The 25,000-nt window shown below is 38.2% G+C and overlaps 1 protein-coding gene across 18 annotated transcripts in view; it reads left to right on the top strand.

Moving 5' to 3' along the window:
• Positions 1-25,000, top strand: part of ZNF536 (zinc finger protein 536) — a 361,158-nt gene that overhangs the window by 96,638 nt on the left and 239,520 nt on the right. For 17 of the 18 annotated variants that reach the window (XR_013340749.1, XM_021540651.3, XM_021540669.3 and 14 more), the window contains one exon: positions 20,701-20,819. The gene's annotated coding sequence lies outside the window, so the exon portion shown is untranslated. Of the gene's footprint in view, positions 1-3,623; positions 3,639-20,700; positions 20,820-25,000 lie in introns of those variants that run through there. The other variant, XM_077786303.1, reaches the window with a different exon arrangement.

Raw genomic sequence — 25,000 nt, 5'->3', positions numbered from 1 at the left:
TCAGGACTGTGGCACTCTAGGAAATTCTAGAGTGATCGTATATGTAATTCATTTTGCTTCTGTTCAGTATTTGTGAGTCCTGTATATTAGCCAATTGTGAAATATTTGGAAAACACATCATTGAAAGTAAGATTTCACATTTGTATTTTCCCCTAAGTGTATTTAACTGTTAATGAAAGCCATGGGATTGAAAGCTGTTGAGACAGAAATCTTATTCAGGAGACTGGAGCTGTAGTGCTCTCTGACTCATTTGATCCTCCCATGTCTCCTTTGGGACTCAACCGTTTTTAAAAGGAATTACAGATAGCAGTGGAAGAATAGCTTTGTCACTGACTATTCATTCCATGGTGTTTCAACATAGGGCACAGATTAATGTAATATATTGTGTTGAATTTTGTTTTCTGGACATCTGTTCAATATAGCCAAACTCCTCCTCTATAAGACTCTGAGGAGCCATCATTTGGTAGTAGCTAGAAAACATTGGGCTGGATATTCACTGGTGACTTGGAGGTATAACTCCTTATGCATTGGATCTCCAGTGCCCTGAGCTATCCAATTGTCTGTGTCAAATAACCCCAATGTGCCTTGTGTCAAATATTACTGATGTCACTATTGACATTGTGTCAAAAAATGTCATACCTAATGTCTGTCACTGAAGAATGGTGGCAGAGTCAAAATTTGACAAAAAACACTTAAGGACAGATAATGGATGTAATGTGTATCTTTCTCGTTCCCCTAACAGGGAACCAAGAAAATTGTGTCTGTTCAAATTTTCTTATGCTGGCCACATTGCATGTTGTACATTTCTAGTTGCAGAGATTTTGGATTTGAACTTTTTAAAAATATTGCTAAACAGGGGAAGTTATTCAAAACAAACTGAAAATGACCCCAGTTAGCAGGCACAGCTGCAGCTGGTGTAGACCAGCTCCAGGTTGGTCCAAGGCGGGAGACAGCTTTAAATGCAGTGAGGCCAGAGACACTGGGCCATAAGAATCACAGAGGAGAAAACAGATTTGGTGACTCTCATTACACTTCCCTATATTGCCTATATTGTATATATAATTTATATTATTTTAAAGTGTTAAAACTTTTTAAAATTTGAAACTCATGATCACATCTTATGTGATGTTCATTGATTTTGAGAGAAGGTGTTATTCTTAAGGTTACTTTCCCTAAACTTTTCTAAGTGGCTTGATGAGGCTAATTCCTCTAGATCTTCTTATAGTGTTCTAAAACTTTAAGGGTAGGATCTCTTTCCTGTGTGGATGTAGCAAAAAAAAAAAAAAAAATACTTAAAACCGTCTCCAAAGTGAGACATTTTCAATCTCTTTTGCATATGGGAGTTACAGGATAATTTAAAATATCCTGATGCTGATTTGTAGATTTTAGGGTGTTTTTTAGGAGTTGAGTATTTTGTTTTTAATAAGTAGTATTCTTGAGTCTCTCTGACTCATGGAATCAAGGTCTGAATCCCTTCAGAGGCAGCATCAGGAAGTTCTGCTGTTCTCAGATTGGACTGTAAGCAGCAGCATCTGGCAAGAGTTTGGCTTTGAGCAGACAACTATAGTCATTCCAAAGTACTCCTGTTAAGTAGTAGTAGTAATAAGAATAAAATTATAGTGGACTGTAAAACAGCATTCTACTCTGTTCCTAAGCAATTGCTTAAAAAACCTAGAGTTTTCTTAAGCAGATGCCTCACATTGCCCTGAAAGCCTCTGGGCCCATGTGAAGGAATGTCAGCTTGTGCTGTTCAGGCAGTTGGGGTGATTTGTTAGAGCCACGAGGTCAAATCTTCCCCAGCAGTAGAGAAATGCTGAGAGACAGAGCTTGATGTAGCCATCAGAAGCTGATGTGTCATGAGCTGGTTTGGTTTTGCAGAGCTTTTCAGGGAGGGAAGGAGCTGGATGCAGACAGTAAACATCCTAATGTCTGGGTCAACACACAGAATCAAACACTGCTGGGCTGCTCTGTGTGTGAGCACCTGCCCTGTGCCCTACCTGAGCTGGCTGCTGCTCACAACCCCAGTGCACTGGGGCTGTGAATCACCAGCTGCTGGAGTCCTGTGTGGGTTCTTAGACACAAAATTGTTTTTTTAAATCCATATTTTGAATATGGAATATGGAAATCTGAATTTTGAATCCATACTAAAATTATGTTTCTGAGACGTCTTTGCCTAAAACACAATGACAAATAGAAAATACAATGCTCTCAGATCATGAATAAAAGCTGGGCTGCAGGAGGAGTAAAATCCTTCAGAAATACTCAGGAAGGTAACAAGAACATAGAGGCAAAGCATTTGCCTAATTATCAGCATAACTAAATGTAACAAACAAGAAATAAATCACTTTTTTGGCTTCATTATGTTAAGTTAAAAAATCCAGTCTTGGGCATTTTGCCTCTGAAATATACAGTATTTTCAACTTCAGAGCTGCCAACATTTCTCAAATAAGTGAAATGGCTCAGGTGATATTTAAGATGATTCGGTGTGATGATGAATAGCTCATTTACCATCTTACATTTAAACTCAGATCACATTGAAATGTGTGTTTGAAAGTCTGGATGAGTACATCTGGACTCATAGGCAGATTGTCTTCAAAATAGCAAACAAGAATCTTCCAAAGTTTTTATGGGAGCTTTCATTATCTAGATCCTGTCCCTGAAAGACTCCTTCCCACTTACAGCCCTTCATTGCTTTGACTGTCCCTTGTTTTCTTATCAAAAGAGACAGAATCTTTTAGGGCCTTAAAAATAGGTTTATTTTGAATTAATAAGTAACATAGGAGTTTTTCCTGATGCAGTCTTGGCTTCAAAAGTGACAAGCAGAGGAAGCAAAAGTGCTCAGCTCTACCTCTGTAGAGGTTCCAATCTGAGTAGTGGGATGGAACTAAAAGGGGAGAGTTATCTATTAAAAAGTTTTGTTTTGTTGGCTTGAATAAATAATATGTACTTTGACATTCCTGAACTCGGATGCAATGATGAAGTTGTAGGCTAAATGCTGTCTTCAATTAAAAAAGGGAAAAGGACAACAAAAGGGGTAACTCCAGCAGGAGTGGGTGAATAAATGTGCTCTGCCAGAATAACTGAGCCTGATGTTCAGGATATTCACTTATCATGTGTGAAGCTAAATCCCTGAACTACCTTTTCAGAGCCAGGCATGAATGTAAGCCTCTCCCATTCAAGAGGAATTTCTTTATTTCATCCCCTTATAAGGTTCCTGTGGGTCCTTTGTTTTCCTTTTTCTTTTTTGCCTGACCACTACTTTTATGAAATCCTGGTAATGTCTATTTGTGCGGCCTTCTGCATGTGCCTGCTTTCTGTAGCAAAGGCATGAATTCTGAATTTGTAGTAATCCTGAAAACATTAATTCTCATAAAAATAGTTAATAGCTGGACTTCATGTTTGACAAAATGCTTAGCATGGTCAACTGAGGTGGTTAAGTTTGTTTAATACACAAATATAGTATGTTTTTATCCATTTAGTTTAAAATTCTATTCCTCCTATTTAGCAGTTTGCTAATGAGAATACCTCTATAACAGTAATAGTTTAATAGTATTTACTAACATAAATATTTGCTTTCTAGAAGCAACGTTACACAAAATTCCTCAACTGCAGTCTAAGCAACTGCTGGAATGTTTGAGGTAAGAAACCTGACCTTTGGGGAGGATCAACATCAGGAAAACAGAGTTTCCACTGTTTATGACTTGTGGCCATAGTGAAGGGGCTTGGAATGGCAGGAGGTGACTGACACACACTGTGTCACTGCTGAACCCCAATGGAACGTTCTTGTCGTTATAATGATATTGGTAAGATTTTTATGAATTTCAGCATATCCTTGTACACTCAAAACAGTCAGTTTGTCAAGGTCCTTTTGTAATAGATAAAGGAAAATAAATAGAAAGAGACCTTCATTTATACTAAATGTTAGGAATTGCAAAACCTGTGTGGAAAAGAAGAATTTTGACTCAGCTGCTGCTGAAATTACATTAGCTGCAGCTCAAAGAAGAACAAAAAAGTCTTTGAGGCATTGTCTTTTCCACAAAAAGTCTGCTTCTTCTCCCTCAAACTATTTAGTTGCCAACCATTATTGTCAAGTGCTAGCATCCAACATGCATCACAAGGTGTGGTGCCCAAGTGGCTGCAGTAGGTGCTGCAGTGAAGTCCTGGTGTACAGTCAGAGCAGCTCTGGCTGGGGGCAGCGATGGCAGTGAAGGGTGAACTTTCTCCAGCCCTTCCTCCAATGGAGGCTTGTCCAGCTTGTAGGTGAATATACAGGAGGCTTGTAAAAAACTAATCTCCCACTTGTTTATTCTTGGAAATGCAGTTTTGTATATTCAGGTGAGTGTTGGCATGAGACTTGGGCAGGAACAGTCAGCTGGTAACATTTTTTCCAGCGTGGACTTACTGTTGAGATCTGGAATGGAGATACACTTTATTTATGATGCCAATTATCTTACTCTAATTATTATTTTTAAGGATTTCTTTGCAAAGGGTCTTCTCTTTTTTTCTTCCTTAGCAAAGTACTCCTACTTAGCTTATTTATTTTTCAGCTTTAAAACATCAGCATTTTATAGATCTGAATTTCACAATGTGAGGATGATTGCTACGTACAATTTGCAAAATTGTGATTAACCAGCCCCTGTTTCGAGTCAGTTCTCCCTAATTCACAAAAGGCTTCCAAGAATAGTCTGCACAAAATTCAGTGTGCAAATTGTAGGGCAGATTTTTAGAGGGCAGTTTAAAGAATGAAGTCCTAAGGGTTTTATCTATATTTATATCTCTTGTTAAACCAAACTCTTATGTAAATGTTACAATCTGTAAATAACAAGCTGAGCCGCTTTCTTAAAGGAAAGATTGCATCCACGTTTTTTGAGATTTGGCAAAATTATTAACTTGCCCAATAGACCAATATACAAGTATATTTGGAAGCAACTAACACTAGCCTGTGTCTTCATCTCTATTTTATGGATATTTAAAGGTTTAAAAATACATAGACCTTTCATTTTCCTGTAAAAATTGTCTCAAATTGAAAAACACTGCCCTTAGTGATGACTTGAAAAAAATGGAGATAGCTTTTGTATACTTTTACTTTTTATAGCCATTAATGTTGTAGTAAATCTTGTATTATTGTATACAGTCTAGATTATTCTTCATTCTTTTGCCTTTGGACAGGAAAGAAATTACTGGCTTCCATCAGTGTTATTGGCAATCCCCATATTCTGACATCTGTTCCTTTCTAAACATTTTACCAACCTTGATGAAATGTAGTTTAGTGTTAGAAGCTGACTTGAAGAAGAAATTGGATGATAAAAAAATAACATTGATTAAACACCAGAAGTAATTTACCAATGACTATCAATATTTTGATGGCCATTGCAGTTTATTGCAGAAAAGCTAGACATCTTATAGTAATTTTAATCATATATAAATCTTTGAATTAAAATGCATAAATGAATTCTCATTTTTTAAACAGAAGGATGAGAGACTGATCTTAGTCAATTTTAATCAAACTCCTTGAGCCGTAGTCCTGAGAATGTTTGGGGCATATTTTACAGATGCTGTGCAACGCACAACTCCCCAAATTAAAAATATCAATATTTTCTAATACACAGTGGAGATGCCATTCCTGATGTTGTCCTTTCCACGGAGCAGCACTGGGATTTGCTCACTCTAGACCAGATGCTGGAGTGAGGGGCACTCAAAGGGGCCTCCAAGAAGGCTGGTGGCTCTCTGGTAAACCACCAGCTTTACTCACACTCCTTTTTATTAACTGTTCTTCATTAAAGTAAAGCAGAGAAATAAAAGACAAGTGATTATTCCCTCTCAGGTGCCAAGCACAGAGCGATTATGATATGTCTTCCCCCACTCCATGGTGTGGTGAGCTGCAAGAGGAGCCTTCCAAGAGGTTGTTGAGGGCTGGGGCAAAAGCAGGGGTGAATGTTTCATTTCCAAGGATTGGAACAAGTTAATTACTCGGTGAAGGAGGAGGTATGAACAATATCTTCTTGGCAAGGGAAGTATGTGGGAAATAAATTGAAAAGGGCTACTACAGAGTGTGTGTTCTGATATTGTGAGAGGTAGATGTACAAGAGGATGGGAAGGTGTGATTAGATATTTTCAGAAGCACTTAGCAACAGTCTCAGTGGAGCTGTTGAAATTCATCAGATTTACTGTGGACTAGTAAGGTTTGGGAGCAGGGTTTGGGCAATGCTAAACTACAAGCCCCATGCCCTGTGCATGGATCCTCTCTGCAAGGCTCTCAGTGAAGCTGTAATGCTTCAGAAGGGTGAGGAAGGCACATTTCTCAAGCACTGTGTGTGTGTGTGTGTCTATGGACCATTGAGGACAAAATGAAATTGCAGTTCTTGATGAAGTAATTTCACCACACCAAGATTTTCAAAGGTGGAATTACTCCTCTAGCAATCAGGTCTTAGAGAATTCCCAAGCTAGTTTTTGATTTCCTTAACTTTGAGAGAAACTTGAACCATGGAGGGTTCAAGGTAGTTTCTAGGATGTTTGAAGTGGAGGGAATTTGAGAGATTTGTTTTCTCCATTTTACAGAAAATTTTAATTTGAAGGAAAATTTTCTTAACATACATGCCTTAGAAGATTCAAATTTAGAAGATACAGTTTTCCTTTAATTTCCCAAAAGTCATGTATGGTTGGAGTAACTGAGTGGTCTAGGTTAAAGGGGCGTATAAACTGATTATTTTTGTGTTCTAATAATCTATGCTAATAGTGAAAAAAATTCATACATTTCAGCCAGAGATCTCTCAGCGTGTTTTATAAAGTCATTCAAAGATGAATGAATTCTCACAGTTCCTTGCTGAGGATATTTAGTAGAGAAACTAAACATTATAGACAAAATGTCACTTTTTGAAAGTGCACTGTTTTTCTTAAAACTGATTTTTTTGCTTATGAAGGCAGGTTGGGTTCAATTGTGCTATACATGTACCTACCAGGAATGCAGTCTGGGGGTCAGGAGACTATTCTAGGATATGGAATGACCCAGGTTTTTATGCATGTCATTCCCAAACCCGAGTGTCTAAGAGTTTATATATAAAAATAAGAATAAAACAATTTCTGAACCAGGCAAAGGAACAGGATTTGGCTCTTCCCTGCTGTTGTGTGTAACCACCAGGAGACAGAGATCTTCACTCTTTCTTCTTCCAACAAACTACAGACAACATCTAAAAATTAATGCAGCTCTGCAAAACAAATCTTTTGAATACATTAAAAAAATTCTACTTACTCTCCACAAAAAAAAAAAAAAAAAAAAAAAAAAAAAAAAAAAAGAAATTTAAGAGACATGAAAGAAAATTGTCATGGTATGGTCACATTCAGTATCTCTCGTTCAAGGAGGGGGAAATTGAGAGGAAGGCTCAGTTGTTTGCCGCGGTGTCTCACAGCTCAGCCAGCAGGAGTCTGGGCTGGCCCTGGAGCGCCGACTACGCAAGGCCATGTTCAGGCTGGGGGTGCCTGCCCTCCTGTCAGACACAGAGTGCCTGGTGGCCTTCCCCTACCCTCTCCCAGCCTCCCTTTAACATATGGTCTCAAAGCTGTTGACGTTCACCTGCTCAGATATCTGTACAAACTACTAGTAGGAACTACATAAATATCTAACAGATGCACGCGCTCACCCTGGGATTAATGCATTCTGCACTCGGACCCGTCAGCATCACACCCCTTCACAAAGGCATTTTATTTTTTCACTTGCTCATGTGGTGTACACCTGTGACATGCTGGCAATGCACTTGCTTGCAGTGAGAGAGCCCCTTAGGTTCAAAGCTATCCTTATATCTTTGTTCCTTTATGCGTGAACCTTTTGAGGTTTTCTCTTAGTGTTCAAAAGGCTTGAGTGTGGCATTACATTTTTAAAACCTCTCATGACCCTTTTTTGAATATGCTGAATATAAAAGCAGAAACAAAGCAAGGAGAACTAGATAAATAGATGCAGGGAGACATCATAAGAAAAAAAAAAAGCTCCTGAGCTTGCCAATATTACTTCATGCTTTTCATTGCAAACCTGTAAACTAACAATAGCCCACCACCTCACACAGCTGGGTGTGTGAATTGAAGGTGTGCTGAATGTGTGGGCTTTCCAAATGTAGCACAATAACAGCAACACCTGTGCTAAACCACTTTGCATTGATTTTATTTTTTACAATATTTGCAGTCCTTCTCTTTCTATAAGTCTGTATAGTGGGGAAAAAAGTCTTGTCAGCTTCTGTTTCAGTTTTAAGACTTACCTCTTGAGGTTTGATGGACCTGTTAGAAAATCATGTGGATTTTCATCTACCAAGCTAAATGTAGGATTGAGTGTTAAAATGGAGGAAAAATTGTTTTTCTTGTGGATCCAGCTTTGTTAATGTATGTTGTCTTTGGCTAACAGGCTCCTTGCAGCCCAGTCCTGGTTTGGTTGGTTGGTTGATTTTTAATTTTTTTTAACTAAGTAGCTAATGTTTCAGTAGCCAGTTACAGCAATAAAATGGTTAAGAAAAATACTAATAGTCTGTAAGTGTATATCTTAAGGCACAACACTGATTTAAAATTATTAATATTCAATAATTCATGGATGTTTAATGAAATGACATATCAAATCAGAAAAAGTAGAAGTAATAAATTTCTGTAACTTTATTCTCATCACTGCAGAACCATGTAGTTACTATTACTGCTATTATTATCTGGTAACATAGGTTAGGTTTAGTGTTACATTTAATGTTAAATTTCAGGCATAGAAACAAGATGCTTTTCACTGCCAAAATATTCACTGCAACATTCTGGGCTATGAATCTGAGAATTATAAAGATGGACACCATTGTTAAAATCTGAGCATACCTTTTTGGTCACTTTGTCAGCAGTATAAATGGGTCCAAGGGTTGCTCACAGGGCTAGTTAACCTTTTCTCCTTTAACAGCAGCTGAATTTGAGGTTCTTTTTCACCTAAGTACCTACCAATTTATGTCTGTAATTCCTATTAATTCTGAGTCGCTCTTTCTTACACTGTTGTTACTTGAAATGGAAAATATTGGTTACAGTCCAAGAGAAAAATTTATAGCCTGTCATTGTAGCCTTGTGCTATTTCAATATAATAATACAAATGCATTCCCTCTTTGTGATAAGTGTATTTTTCCTTTTACTTTCTCATGCGATGTTCAGACCTTTCCCAGACTTACTTTGTCTCTGTGATCCCAGAGATAATAAATGCTCAAGGAACCTTTAAAGATATTTGTTACCCTTTGAAACAAGGAAAGCAGACTCTCTTGTTCTCTGTCACATTCAGGCTGGGGCTGCAAAGGCAATTTTTATCTTGTATAGCTAAAAGTTGGGGCTTGTAGTACTTTCCTGTTAGGTCACCTTATAAGCTTGTGGATATTTTCCTACATTTTCTATGGGAAACAGAGTATCCTCCAATATTAAGGAAGGTAGAGAAAGTTTTCTGGGCCAAATAAAATTCCTGTTAATGTGTTTAGTGAAACAGAGATGGGGCTTAGGAACACAGAAGTACTGCTTGTTTTAGAAGTGAGAAGGAGACCCACTGGAAAAAAAATTTCTTTCCAGTAATCAAGGGAAGATGGGAGTCTCGCAGCAGTAATGTGGACTCCTCTAATTACCACTTCCAAGTTATTAGCATCTGGAGCCCTTTTTCCCTTTCCTATCTAGCAATTATAGAGTGGGATAGATTAGTGTGTTGCAGAAGATGTAGAGTGGACTAAGTTTCTCTCTGTTGGCACTTGGTTGTTTGCTGGAATGGATACTTTTAGCTGAAGTCCAGGCTTTTTACCTGCCCTTGAATCCCAGGCTGTTCTCTTCATAGATATTCAAGGACCATGCAAATGGTTTATTTACTTCTCTGCTCCCTGCCCCCACAAGAGAAAAAGAAATACATCTTAAAAAGCCGAAGAAAAGCAGTCAGACACATGTTTTGCACATGAAGAATCACGTCTATAGTAAAATGGGATCCATATGTGTGTTTTGGATATGAGCATCAATGCTCAGTTTAGCTTTGCCCACATGCCAGGGTGTATATGCTGCTGCTGAAAGCTCAGAGCTTTCTTGCTAAATCACACACAAAATTTGAACTTGAGGTTGCATTAATGTCATAAGTTCATAGTTTTCTGTTGTTTCTTTCCCCATGTATAGTGTCCTTTGTTTATAACTCAAATCCTCTCAAGATTAAACTTTAAAAAGACTCTGTGATTTAATGGACTTAGGATCAGATTCTAACCTCCAGTGTGGAACAAGCCTGACTGTAGCACTCAATAGCAAGAAAGGATTGTTTGCAGTTGTGAAGCAATGCCCGCCAAACATTACTCAGAAAAAAGATGCTGGGACTAATTTTTGCATGGATGAAATATTCAGATGAATGTTAAAAAACTGTGTAACAATAGATGGTGACATACACAAATGGTAAAAGAGAAATTACTATCATTCCAACGTAACACTGCACTAATTTTTTTCTTTTCCCTACAGCCATAAATATCTTCACTTCAAGTTAGCATATTTCTTTATGTAAAGTCTTTTTCTATCTCGTACATATGTCCTGCAGAAGGATCTGGAGAGACTGAAAAACTGTCCTGCTTTAATCTGTTTGCAGTTTTAAAATGTATAAAGATAATTGACTTTTCATTTAATATTCCAAGTTTTAGACTTGTTCATGCATATACATTAATTTTATTCCTTTCTTGCACTTTCCTCCAAATAAGAGCTATCTTACAAATTTAAGATCAGATCTTTGCTGCTGCTCAGGTACTTTATACTCCTCCGGTAGTGGAAAACATCTGTGACTTCCCTGGCCTCCAGAGAATTTGAAATACCTTCTTTAGACAATCCTCAGCAAGTGGCAGCAGTGGCAACAGTATCCCTTCCCAATTTTCCCTCTGAGGATATGCCTGGAGCAGGGGGAACAACCTGTGACACTGTGATTAGTTCCTGTTCTGGCAAAACACCACAAATTGACCAGAGAGCAGTTCTGAAGCTTGTTCTGCTGTACACCAAGTTGTTAGTGGGAAATCTGAAAATTATTTTGGAGACCAGTGCTATCATATCTCAGTTATTTTCAGGGAATAGGAAATGAGGTTCAGATTTTAAATATGGAAATATCCTTCCTGTTTCTGCACAGAGTTTAGATGTTTTGGGGAAAGCTGTTTAATATAAACAAACCAAATTTAAAAGTAAGTAATGCTCCAAGCAAAAGGGGGTTGAGGAGGAAGAGATGTCTGTGGCATTTATTTTCTTGATTCTCTATCCTTGTCATCATGGTCTTGATCCTGAAAGATATAGCAAGCTGCTTGCTACTAACACTTTGTTATATAGTAACTTTTGAACCTTCCCTCTGGAGTTAGGTGATCAATTACTTTGTAAAGAAAACAGGGTGTTATTTCAAAAGCTGTGTTTTATTTTAATTTATAATTATCTCCACATCAGTCTTCAATCTGCAATCTTGAATTGGCCACATATGCACACTGACTTGCATGTAAAAGATCTGTGACAGCAGTAACGTGATGCTTCCGTACCATAATTATTCTCTGTATCAGGCTCCCAGTCCTTGAGAGATCTGAAAAATCTAGAAGAAAGCAGGTTTGAGTGTACCTATGGGAGTCATAACTCAGCTCAGATTTTTATGCCATCAATAAATAGATTTCTTTGAAAAGGAAAGGAAGTGCCTTTAACCTTCTTATTGTCTTACCTTTGTGTTATAGAGCAGTTTCTTAAATCAGTAGGCCCACAGAAGCAATGCCATCAGCTGGAAATCTGGTCCATGTGAGTGTTTTCGTGAGTTGTTCTTGCATCTTCCCCTAAATGTTCTTGTTAAGTTTTGTGGTTTACCAATCATTTCTCAAATTCTTCTATGGAATGTATATTCTCCTCATCTGTTGCATAAGAAATCCATATGAAGATAAGAGGGTTTTGATTTTTAAGAGGGGAAATGGTTAAGTTGATTTTACTGAAGTGCTATTGCTTGCTGAAAGCACATGTATAAAATACATAGAAATAGCTTCATTTCCTATCAGGTGACCTGAATATCTTATCTATAAATATGTTATTTAAGAAACATATACATATTTTCATATCTATGTCGAACTTTTAAAAACTTTTCTTGACTCCATAAGAAATCCACGCTTATATACCTTAGGTAATAGTCTTTTCAGCAACAGTAGATCCCAGGGAGTTTCTTGGGACTGAGCAGTATGTCAGGATTATAGCTGTAAAATGCACTTGAAAATAAGGCTAAAGGTGATCAATCCATGTAACTTTTAACTTGGCCGAAAAGAAGAAAAGAGAAAATGTTATGGCTGCTCAACAACCAGATCTCACGAGAGCCTCAGGTGGGAGTTCCTTTTGTTCTGATGAGGATGTGCCTCCTTGCAATGGCATTGCAGATAAATTCACAGAGATTTCTTTAGAAACGCAAACACCAGTGCTTGCATGAACTCCCACATGAAACCTTGGTCTCGTTGCCTCCTAGAGAGGGTAAGTGCCATATTGTGAACCTGCAGGACTCCTCTGGCAGGTCACAGAACCCCACGGTGGTGCCGCGCAGCCCCGGCGCTGCCGAGGCCAGCTGGAGCCGTCGGAGGACGACATCAGCAAATCAGTGGCTAATAAAGACAGGCAGCAACAGCAGCAGCAGTGTTGGCCTTCTCCACAGCAGGGTACCACAGATGTTTCAGATAACAAAGTGAGCTTCGCTGACAGAACATGTGTGTAATATATAAAATAATGGGAAACGAAAGAGGGGGGAAAAAAGAGGCCACTCCAATCCACCCATGTAAAAATGTTTTTTATTTATAAGTGAGCAGCTGAATGCGAATGTTGTCTGCTCCCATAGAAGTAAAAAATAGCAGGCTGATGTGGATGAGAGACTTCACATGGTTTCCAGCAAAATATACTGTGCATTGAAATCTTTTTCTTGTCCCCAGACCTACAGCTGGGGCAGATCCATGCAATTTATTTTCTAGTGATGATACTTTTTTACCTCCACTGATGATATGTCTGTGCTGTGGTTGGACAGGATCATAGCCAAAGTTTCCTATGTAACACTGTGGAATGCTGGACAGTTTTCGGACAGGACCAACTTTACCAAGTAGTTGCTACACTGAGGATTTTTTGTAGGGTGGGCCTGGAATATGCAATGATGATCCACAACTACCTGGAAAAAAATCCAATGAGCAGCTCTTAAGTACAATAATTAGCTGTGAACTGGAACAATTACAGCAGAAATCCATGTTTTTATGATATAATAGGCTTACCCTCTACTGTTCAACTATCCCAAAGTAATAAGATCAGGCTCATAGTTGAGGAAACCTTGGGTGAAGGAGACTTTCACAGGTCTTTTGTGCACTGGTCCCAAGAGCATGAACAAGGAGCATGAATGGGGTACCCTAAAAATTGCAGGGTCACCCAGTGATGGTAGTTGGTGGGAGGTACCACTGTGTAAGGGCCCCACGTTGACTTTGTGTGTGGCCTACTGAGTAAAGGGCTGCAAACAGGCCAGGAGGATAACTGGGGTGCCTGGTCATGCCCCTCCCTGCCTCCTCCATGTCCGTGCTGCATGGCCAGTGCTCACACACCACGAGCAAGAGCTGCCCGGGGGGTGCAACTTGTGAGCCTGCTTTTGAAGAGTAACAGAAAATGGGATTCTGTAGGTGGAACAGGAAGCTCCTATCGCAGGCTAATAAATGTTTCCTTGTGAAATGGGGAGATGCTTATGTGAGTTCAGATACAAAGTGAAAGTAAGACAGCCCTCAGAGGAATTACTAAGGTAATAAATGTACTTACTAGGGCAGTGTGTGCCAGAGCAAGACAGAAATGGGCTAAGACCAGAAGAAAATTAGAACCTCAAGTGCAAGCTGAAGCTCGGTGGTCAGATGAAATTCAACCCTTTCCTCTGAGAAAAGTGTCTGCCCTGACTTGATTATCTGGGATTGGTGTGGCTGATGAGAAGTGTAGGATTTCTGCCATGTGTCCTGCTTTAAGCAGTAAGACATGAACACAGAATATGGTAACCAGCTGAAGGAGGATTTGGCTCTCAGCATATGCATATTTTATGTACAGATTGTGCTGTTGCAGCTCCAGCACCTCGGTGGGTCAGATTATTGCAGCGTGTGGCTCGGCATCGCAGGGTGGCTAAAATCCCTTGAGGCTGCTGCTGGGATCTGAGGTTTGGCCCAGCACAGGAGTCATCTCAGCTGTGAGAGGCAAAGGCACACACCCACTCATGTAAAATCAACATGAAATCAGAGGTGTATGAGCTACAGTAGATGTTTCTGTGGCTGAAATGTAACTACATTTTAGGCAAATTGCTCAAAAAAATCTTGTGGCTATATATGTGTTGTGGTCACTTTAGCAAGGTTTATCATTTTAGTGTTTCTCTACAGCCAGGTATGTAAAAGCAGGACTTCTATAATATATTCCTTAACTGAAGAAAGTAAAAAAAAAAAAAAAATCCTCTTTTTTTTTTTAAATTTAAATATTTTTTCCTTTTCTGAGCAGCATCTTATAACTGAGATCCACCTTGAACATGTCAAGGTCAGAATTCAAGACACAGAATATGCTCATGAAGCTGCCCAACAAGATACCTTTATTCAGCCAAATTAGAAAACTTGTGTGTAACCCAAAAGATCAGAATAGAGTCCTTATTGAGCAAGGTTAGGAGGGATAGAAACAATCGGCTTATATAGAGTATTTTTACTTCATAGGAATGTGGTTCTGATTGCTGAAAATGTATCCTTTGCATGAAGTACAAGCATAATCCTATGCCTACTTTGCCCTTTGAGTAAAAGTATGCTTAATAGCAATTTCAGGGGGAAAAAAATCTATTTAAAGCCTGTTGAGCAGAATATCCACTTATAGAGGGAAACTATAAGTGAATAATGTTAATGGAGTTCTATTTTGTAAAATGCATAGGACAACTAATAGAATCAAGCTCTTATAACAGTGAATGATTGAATTACATTTAAGAGAGTACCTAATTTATGACCTTTAAAGATAGTTTTATAGCTGTCTGTTTTTGTCAATCCTAGACCACCTTCATACAAAAGTTTTTAGAAATCTCATCTCCCACTTTATATTATGGTCAGAGGACCTTTTGTGCTATTGTATGTTAGTAGTTCCATTAAAACATTTAAGTAGGCTAATTACTGAAAAAGAAAAAAAATGCTTTCTGGAGAAAATTATTATAACTGTGTATTAGTGTAGAAGATGTTCTTTATCTGGGAATAAATTTTGAACAATAGTGAAGAAGAATGACCTGACCCAGGATCTCCTCAGAAAAAGAAATTAAGCCCTATAAATACCAATTATTGTTTGTCCTTCCAAAGAGTTGATTTTTGTAAAGTAGAAGTTTGTGCGCAACTTCCGCCAATCACTGAGATACACAGGAACATGAAGTTTTATACTCCTTTCATTTTTTTTCTTCCCATTTATTTTTACAGTATGTGTTTGTTTTATTGTTATGAAACTCTGATTCAGTGTCATTTTGTGCAAAGGAAACCCTCAAATTTACTGCACACTTCATTAAAACTGTTTGTACTTTTATCAGTTTGAAAGAGACTGCTCCTGCAGTCATTTGATGCTGGTTTTGCCTTGCACTGTTCAGGGAAGTCAAGTGAATTTGCAAGCCCTTCCATGTAGCATTGGAATTTATACAGAGATTCTGGGTGGGAATATCCTTCTGTAGCTCTCTGTTAAGTTTTACATCATTCCTTCAAGTATTTTACAATTTTGTTAGCTTTTGTGCCAGAGGCTTCTGCCTGCTGTGGTGTCATTGATTGCTCGTCCTAAAAGAAGGCAGAGAACAAAGGTGGGATAAGCTGCTAATCTTCTGGATCAGCCAGATGTCATTCAGTGGTATATGGGAATTTAAGGCACCTATCCTTAAGGAAAAGGGTGCAGAGGAGGCTGTGAGGCTGCCAGAAGCAGTCTCCTCCTCATGGCACCCTGCTTGCCAGAGCGCTGCTGTGTCATGCTGCCTTAAATGTGCCTTTTGCCTGCTGGGTGCAATGGAGCTCTCTGGGGAGCATCACATTTCCAGAGAGTTACAAATGGAATTGGCTACTTTAAGAATGTGATCATCTAATTTTTTTTTTTTTTTTTGAAGATCAGTTTAGCAAGACCCTAGCACTTTATAGGTCTTGCTTGTTCACTGTGAAAGCTCTGTGCTGTAGCTCTGAGTTCCTGTTGAGGTAATCTCAAAATTCTTGCTGCTGAAGAATCAGAGCCAAAAGGGCTGGACCGCATGTGTACAGCAAGGAACAGACTAGAAAAAGGCTGGGAAATTTCTGTGGCTGATCATACTTATGGTTCTGTCCTTTACAATGTAAAGTAAAAAATGTATTCTTTTACACAGAAGCTCCATTATAGGTCAGGCCTTTTCCTAACCAGCCACTTGAGAGTGGCCCCACTTGACTCCCAACACAATTTACTCTGACCATTAGTTAAGGACTGTTTTTGCTCTGTCTGTGGTGTTCCCAGCTCCATATGGTGGTAGCTTAAGGCTGATCTAAGAGTAAACAAAAAGTGCAGGGTTTTGGTCACACAAAGGTGTGGGACTCAGTTTATAAAATTAAAGAGATTAAATGCAGGGGAAATACTATGTCTTTATTTCACATCAAATATGCCAGGAATTAGAGTTTAGGTCTCACCTCTTTTTGGCACGCTTGTTGGTTCATTATTTCAAAGTAAAACTCTTTTTGGGAGAGATTTTTTTTGTTATTTTATTGCTGTCTTTCTGAAAGTAAAGCTCTTGCATTATACTGTATTTTCAGTATTCACACAAGGAGAGATTCTGGCTTTGCCCCAAACTGCTGACAGTCTCAATACTTTTACAGCGAGTATCTCTGGAGCACTGAGGAAGATTTTTGGAGGATGAGAAGGAATGTCAGGCTAAAGTACTGTAAATAATTTATAGACCTCAGATAATTGTCCTGTGACAGCTCCCAGTGCTTCCAGTTTCTTCCTACCACCCCTATTTTCAGCTATCAGTTATAGAATCTTGACTTAATATTGCTAATTGCATAGTAAACAGAACAATATTGTTTGCCCCAAGACAGATTACCATTTCTCATTACAGAATTCACATAGACCACAAATCATTGATACCATCTCCACCAGTTATAATAAAGTTTATCTTCAATCTGATAAAAAGCATGTACTGAATAATAACTGTTGCTCTTATTGTAAGTGGTTTAAAAACATGCTTTTTAAAAAGCTGGGTAGTTCAATGAAGTTGCAATTCTGCATTTGCCCTAGCCAAAGAGGTGAGAGCTGGGGACAAAAGTGGTCAGATTTCCAAGCATGACTCTGTGGGTGCAGCATGTGTGGTGGCACTTGACAGCTGATGAACCTCTTACTGTTATCACAGCCAGCTAAACACAGTCAGTCCCACTTTCCCTGCATTTATCTGTATTTGTACTTGAACCCATTGTTCAGTGTGTTATGGATTTGCATCTTTAGCTTATTCATAGAGAATTAAAGTGCACTGAATGTTGTAAGAAGGTTTATCTCTTCAGTTCAAATTCTAGAGATCCTCAGTGGTCTGCAGGTTTCTGCCTCAGTCCTGAGATGAGCACTTGCACCTGCAGCAGTGCAAGGACAGGCACTAAATCCTTCTGGAAAACTGCCTGAAAAACAGGTTCATTTTACTTATGTCCCACCACTGCTTATGCAGATGCAAAGATAAAGAAGAAATAATTTAGTATGACACAAACAACCAAAATCCATAAGGGGGATACCATGGCAGGACTATGGATACTGCAGTACTTTTCAGTTTTCTTACAAAGGTGGAAATCTTCCAGTAGTGCATTTCAATCTGCCCTGGTGAATTTAGATACTCCTTAGGAAGGTTATTCTTTTAGCCTTGCATGTTTTTATGTCATATATACTGAGATGGAAGCAATTGCATAAATTGTGTGTCATTTTATACAATTTTGGCCCAAATGTTAACTGTCATAGCTGAACTTTGCATTTTGCTACCTCCTTCATTGAGATGAGACTCAGCCAGCAAGTTCAGCTCTAAATACAAACTTCCTTAAAGCCTTGCTCTGCTCCTGATCAGGGAAAGGCTAGTTTGGTGAGACATCCTAAAATCTGGAGCCAGTTTTAAAGTTCATAAAACAACTGAAAACATTGTGCAAGTCCATCAGGGTTTGGGCCAGGGTGTGTGAAGTTGTGATTGAATCAGGTTCTAGTGTAATTCTATGGGGAAGCAGGGATTCAGAAGGATTCTTTCAGAGCTGAACCCCAAACTCATTAAAATATTACAATAAAGTAATTAATGCACATGGCCACTAGACACTCTTAAAATGTAAATTTCACAGCTGTAAGAAATTAGATTTGTTTAAAAATAACAGAAGGCTCAAGTACAAATTATGGAGTAAAAGCCTATAAAATTTCAAACTTGGTTTTAAGGCACAGCCTTTTTATTTTTTTTTTACTAGCTCATTTACTTCAGCACTAGTGTTCAGAAACTGAATTCCTTGTCTGCCTTTTGCCTCTGAAGTTGTAGTTAAGTACCAGTGCACCCATCTGAAGCCCATCTTGTGTTCAGGAGGTGCAGGTACAGGTTCCCTGAGTGCCTGTGTGAGTTGTTTGCACAGCTAGGAGGACAGGTAGGAACAGCTGGGGGAATGCTGTTTTTTCACTGCACGTGTGCTTTAGCTGGCATGAGCAGAACTTGACCTCCAGGAACTACTCAAAGTGGTGAATGCCCTCAAGTCATGCTGTGCCACAGAGACCAGGAAAATTAAAGTGGCTTCGAGGTTCAGAAGAAATGGAGCCAACTGGATTTTTCAAGGGATGTAACACGTGTCTTTTCAGTGCAAAGGCATTATTCCAGATTCTCCAGCCCTTTCTCACCCATTGGTGTTTATAAACATAGGCCTGACTGTAATGCAAGAAAAGACTTTGACTAGCAAATGTTCAGCAGCGTATTTCAGTCGGTTTCCATTTGAAGCAACGCTGAAATACAGGGCTCCACCATGGCCTCTTGGAACACCAGCTTCAGCAGAGTACTGAAATGGCTGAAAGAAGGAATTCCAGCCAGAATTGCTCCAGATGAATCCTGTTGGAGATCTATTTCTAAATATATGCTACGTGCCTAACTATTAAAAAGTTCAGATTATGACCTCTCTAATGTTATTTTAATGCTATTTTTTAAAATGTAATTATAAATTAAATTGCATTCGAGATCTGAAGCTGACAGTAGTGAGCTGGAACACTCTAAGAGCTGCTTTAAAAATAACCCCTCTCAAACTTTATTACTGGTTTCAGAAAGGGAAGTGCAAGTGGACTGGCCAAATTCATCCACGCTGCTCCCACCAGCAGACAGGACAACTTGCTAAGTGCCAGTTGTGTTCTGGTTTACAGAGACATAACACAGGAGCTTTTATCTTTATCTGGAGATTGCATTTTCAAACTTTGAATATCTCTCTTGGAGCTTAAGTAGAAGAGACAAGCTCATTTAAATCATGTTTCCTCCTTTCTTTTCTCGTTCTTTACCATAGTGAATTTCCCTGAAGATTAAGACTTCTAAAACCTGCACAGTAACCAAAAACTTGAGAAAAGCAGGACATTATTTGGCAAGTGCAAAATTTTGGGGCAACACAAAGCAGTTGCAGGGAAGAAATGCACTCACTGACTTGTGCTGCTCAATGATATCTGTATGAATGTAGTTTAAAAAAAGGGCTGGAAAAGATACCAGAAGGACAGAGCTGAAAGACTGAAAGCATTCAGCAGGGTTGAAATGTTCTGTTCAAATAATGGCTATAATGATTTTGGTAACTTCATATTTCTTTTTCCCCCCTTTTAGTAAATGTAAATGTTTGCATTAGATACTCTTGTAACTTGCCTAAAAATTAACTAATCCACAAAGACAGTGCATTAGAAACTATAGGCTTGGAATTTCCATTTATATAGGTGTAGTTTAAGAGGGAGGAAGGGAGGGAAGAATAACTGGGTAGGTAGATCTGAACAAACAAGTCACAGTGACTCCTTAGGTACATTTTGGATTTTTTTCTTTTCTTGTGAATGTGGAAAGTATTTATTCAGTAGTTACTTACAGAACTCTTCAGTGACTAATGCATTTGAAAAATCTTTATTTGTAGAGTTTTTTGTTTTGATTATTTATAAATTTATAGTCATAGCTGGTTACCTAAATCATGTTATTTCTTCTGTTCCCTGATTGTATGAGTTACGTACTTACTTGATTCAATACACAATGTAAATTTTGAACGTTACAGCTGAACATACATCTCAGAATTTTTGTTTGGTTGCTCAGTTACATAAATCAGCCAGTTAGAAGAGGGAGGGGACGTACCACATGATCTACTTAAGCAGCTAATACTTTAAAATTTTGAGATTATATATCTAGAAGTATACATTTTGACCACAGTATGTAGATTATATAAATTGAGTGGTATTATTTCTATTCCCTGATTAATGGTTGATGCTGTTACATCTACAGAATGAATGTCAATTCAAACTTCAATTTGAAATTTGAAGTCAATGAATATTTAAGCATTCATTCTAGATGTTGACTGTGAAGACATGCTAATATTGGTACAGCACATATGCTCCAAATTTTGCAGACAGACAAAAACAGAAAGCAGTTACGTGTTTCTAATGCTGTTAACTCAAAATTTTACTTTGAATTACAATGTTTTATAATATTTACTCAGGTCTCATTTTTACCCTCTTTTGCAGATGGAGAAGCCAAGGCAAAGAGGTTAAAGGGTCTCTCCTGAGCCCCAGAGTGTGTTGATGTCTCTCCCTTCTCCCTAGACATGTGCACAGACTACTAGACTTCTCTGCTCTGACTGCAGGTAAGACATATTGTACATACATACATACATACAGTGGGATCAATTCTTGAATTGACTTGAATAATTCCTAGAAAGGTGGGAGTATCTCAAATATCTAAGTGTATCATATCTAAATATACCTGTATTCTCATTGAATCCCTGAAAATCACATCAAACAGGCTATTTTCTGTTGCAGACATAGGAAAATCATGGGTACAATGGGTTGTTACATAATAGCTAAAATATATCTGTGCCTTTGACAAACATCCTTTTTCCTTGCAGTTGTTAAACAGCTGGTATGGTGGGTCAAAGGCCTTTTTCTTTTCCATCCTCAAATAATACTCTTTAAGGGAAGGAGGCCTAATACTTATGACTTGAGATATTTTTTTATTGGACTGACTGGTGGCAGAGGAGAATATGGATATGAAGGAGTATGTTTAGCCTTTGAATTTTGTAGGTTATGTTTGCACTGGAGTGGCTGCCACCCTTGCAGACGTTGTCCTTTGGAAGGCTCACAGTGCAGTACCACTGTGCTGGCTCTCCAGTTTCTTAGAAAGCTTTTTGGCATCTGAGCAAGCCAGTTCAAAGCTTGCAGGAAGTGCAATGCCCCAGGGACTGCAGTGCAGACGTACACTTCATAGCATTGAAAACAAAACCTTCCTAATGGTGGTTAATATTTGCATGAGTAAGGATTACCAGATGTAATCCTGTGTGAGTGGAGAACCCAAAAAGGAGGTCCTAGACTCGAATGGAAAGGTGCAGTTCTGGGACAAAGTACTGCATCTTTTAGTGGTGCTTTGATCCTGTCACTTGTTCTCAGAAATGAACTGCTTTGCTTGCAGGGGTAATGGTAACACAGTTTACCCATTAATTTATCTGGATTCATTTAGGAAGTGTCATCAAAGCTGTGTGCCAGATCTCTATATGGTGTAGGAGTCACACCAGGGGGTAGAGACGGAGTCCCTCCATGTGATGACAGATTGCTTGCTTTTCTTCCCCTATACATGGAGTAGAAGATGGAGAGTTTGTAGACCAATAGACAGGAAAAAGATTGTTTCCTTTGAAGGGTTTATTTTCTGACTCTTTTCCGTGTCAGGCATGAACTTCTGCACTAGGTGGTAGTTGTGTATGTAGAGGAGGTAGGAGGGGTATGAACTCAGACTGGCTGTGGGTGCCTCAGTGGAAATGCATTCTCACCAGAGCTTGTCCTGGAAGAGGCTGGTGACATGCAACCAGGGTTCTTCTGTTTGTGCCAGTGAGGATACAAACTTGTTGCCCAGGATTCAAGCAGCAGGTGACAAGGTCTCAGAAGCAAGAAGGGACTCTAAGTTTTGATGATTGCTGTCTAGCAACTATTGAATTAAAGAATGGCCTCTAATACTCATGTAATTTCTGGACAGTTTACAGATAAGGTAACAGAGTGGCAGCCTGGTTGACCTATATTCCTCACAGTTTGGGAGATTCCAACTCAAACACTGCTACCACATAGCAGTTGTGAAGTTTGGCCATGTTCTGTGGAAAGACTGACTGACGTGAATGAGGTTTATTTTGGAAATGTGTTTCAGCATAGTGCATAGATGTGTGGAAAGATGGTCTTGAGGCTGCAGTGGGGTTTTTCAACTGCTCATTTAAGTGTGTGCTGAAGTAGTTTGCTGCAGAAAAGTTCTTCAGATTTTCTTGTATGATGTAAACTGATCTCATAAAAGCATTGTTGCTTTTAGAAGAATGTGAAGTCTAGCTATGCACTGAGTAGTTAGGTGGGTTCCTTATTTCCTTTGTTTAAATTCTTAAATATGCAATGCTACGTTTAAGAATTTATTTGTTTTTGCCCCTGTGTGGCTTTCTCTTCTCTCAGTTTTCAGTGAAAACAATGTCCAGAACTATGCTGTCCTTTTGGGGTAAAAATTCACACACAGTCAGCCTGTGTGGGTGCCTTCCCTCCTTTGATGCAGACCTACAATCTGTATTTACCCTGTACAGATGCAGAGCAAAGCCTCAGCACAGCAGCTCTTTGGTGGTGACGACATAGGTATACAGTCACTAAAGAACTTCAGATAATTGCTTAAATGACATCTTCTGCAAAATGTTAATCTTCCTGTGAAGGGTCCCCTTTGCAAAAGGCGACATGAGCATTTTTATGTTCTGTGTTTTCTGCTGCCATGCACTTAATTCTGTTCGAACTGTATCAAGGAGACTTGAGAAAAAATCAACCATTAAAAACTTGCTCTTTGTTTTTTCAATCTGTGACCCCAGCAATCTCTTTAGCAAGCCATGGTTCAGTAAACTGGCACACAGCAGTAGTTCTACAGTGGAAAAATCATAAAACAGATGGAAGCTTTACATTTTTGTTTAGTTTTTAAGAGCAGTTTTTATAACATCGCTTAAAATCATCTGATGCATCATACTGTTTACACTTAAAGCTTTGTAGCTAAGATGTTTACACTATAGAGAATGTTTTAAGATATTTTATAGTTATGATATTTAGATAATTGGCAAGAAAAAAGATAGTTTGTTGAGATTACAGTGATGTTGGTAACCGTGAAGTAACTTATGAGTCTCAATAAATATGTCCAGTTCGGTGGAAAGTACAAACTCAGTTAAAACAAAACAACACAAGAGGGAATATCTTTTTAGTGAAATCATTTCCTTTTCTTAATCAAAAGATGACAGGCACAGCCTTAGAAGTCCCATCTGTAATGCACCACTCTGTGTATCTGTGTACATGGCTTTTCTTTTTATGATTGATGGTTATATCAAATTGGTCAATTAATATTCTGCATAAGTTCAGTCAAATGATATACAAAAGTTCATAATGTTCACTTTCCATGCAAAAGTTGAAATGATCCAAAGTGAATCCCACTCCTTTTCATTTAATACTCTATTTTCAAGATAAATACATTTCAATGTTTTCATGTAGAGGAATGTCTTCAGAGCATAGTTTTGGAACATTTAAAAAAAAAGTCCCCAAAAAGGCATTAATCAAAAACAATAACTCCTTTTAACTTTTGTAACTGTTCAGAAGTGAAGTATGAAATAGTCTGTGTGTGGGCCACAAATGTTGGGAATGCAAACATTTCACAATAAACATGTTTAAATGAAAGTACTTGGCTAGATATACTGGAAGATAGTACATGTTGGGTTAATTAATGCATACTCCATAAAAATAAACCTCACTTTCAAGATCTGACCAATAAAAATCATTAGTATATTTGGATCAGATGTGCTGATGGATGATTTTTATGTATACATTAAAGGTTTGTAAAGTGAATTGTCCTTGAAAAACCTAGCAACAGACTTCAATTTAAAGTCAAAATGACCCATTACATCCACTCTGTGTTTTCCTATAGTGATATGATGAATTATTTCAGTTTTATCTTTTATACCTGCAATTGATTTACTATTGATGGGCTTAAATTCATCATTTTAAATGTGCAAATCACAGCTACATAGCTAGAAACTGGGTACTTTTGTAGAAATTCTTTGCCTGTAGAATGCAGTATCTGATTGTAGGCATTTAATAAGCAAATTACTATAATACATTGGTTTTCTTAAAAAAAATGCAGTTCTTAAATTGAATCATTTTAATACATACAAAACCCAGTATTTTATATTAAAAATCATATCATAGGGAAATTGTACTTATAAAAAAAATGTGAACTGGCTTTGCATTGTATTGTGCTGTTGAGCCAGTTAGAAATAATGAAGCAAACTGAGATTGTCTTTCATGTTGAATAGTGTCTTTCTCCAAAGCTGGTCTCATTAAAGACAAGGTGGTGATCTGTATTCTGACAGATGTCAGAATACAACCTGGCTAATTTACTGAATTTGTGGTTCTTTGTAGGAAAGCCCCACTCTGCACCCTTAGTGGAGGAGTTTGTATGAGCAGAATTAAATAGAATTGACCCAGAGACAGTTTTCTAGAAACAAGATGGACGTATTTTACTTTTTACCCCTGTATCTGCAAAATATACAAAATAAGATGTTTGACAGGTCAAGTCTCAAAGCCAAACATAATATAAACAGGACAGAAATTTAATTCACAGTTAAAAGTGAAACCCTTCCCCTACGGTTATCAGCAGCAATATTTTTATTAATTTTAACAGCAGCAGTACTTATAAGAGCATCTGTGCAGAAGAATCTTCCTATCTCTGAAGTTAAATTGACTTCATTAAAGACCAGAGACCTGATGCTATAATTTTATA

This window comes from Lonchura striata, chromosome 13 (genome assembly GCF_046129695.1).
Source record: "Lonchura striata isolate bLonStr1 chromosome 13, bLonStr1.mat, whole genome shotgun sequence".
Classification (NCBI taxonomy): Eukaryota; Metazoa; Chordata; class Aves; order Passeriformes; family Estrildidae; genus Lonchura; species Lonchura striata.
This window is presented reverse-complemented; position numbering and strand designations above follow the sequence as displayed.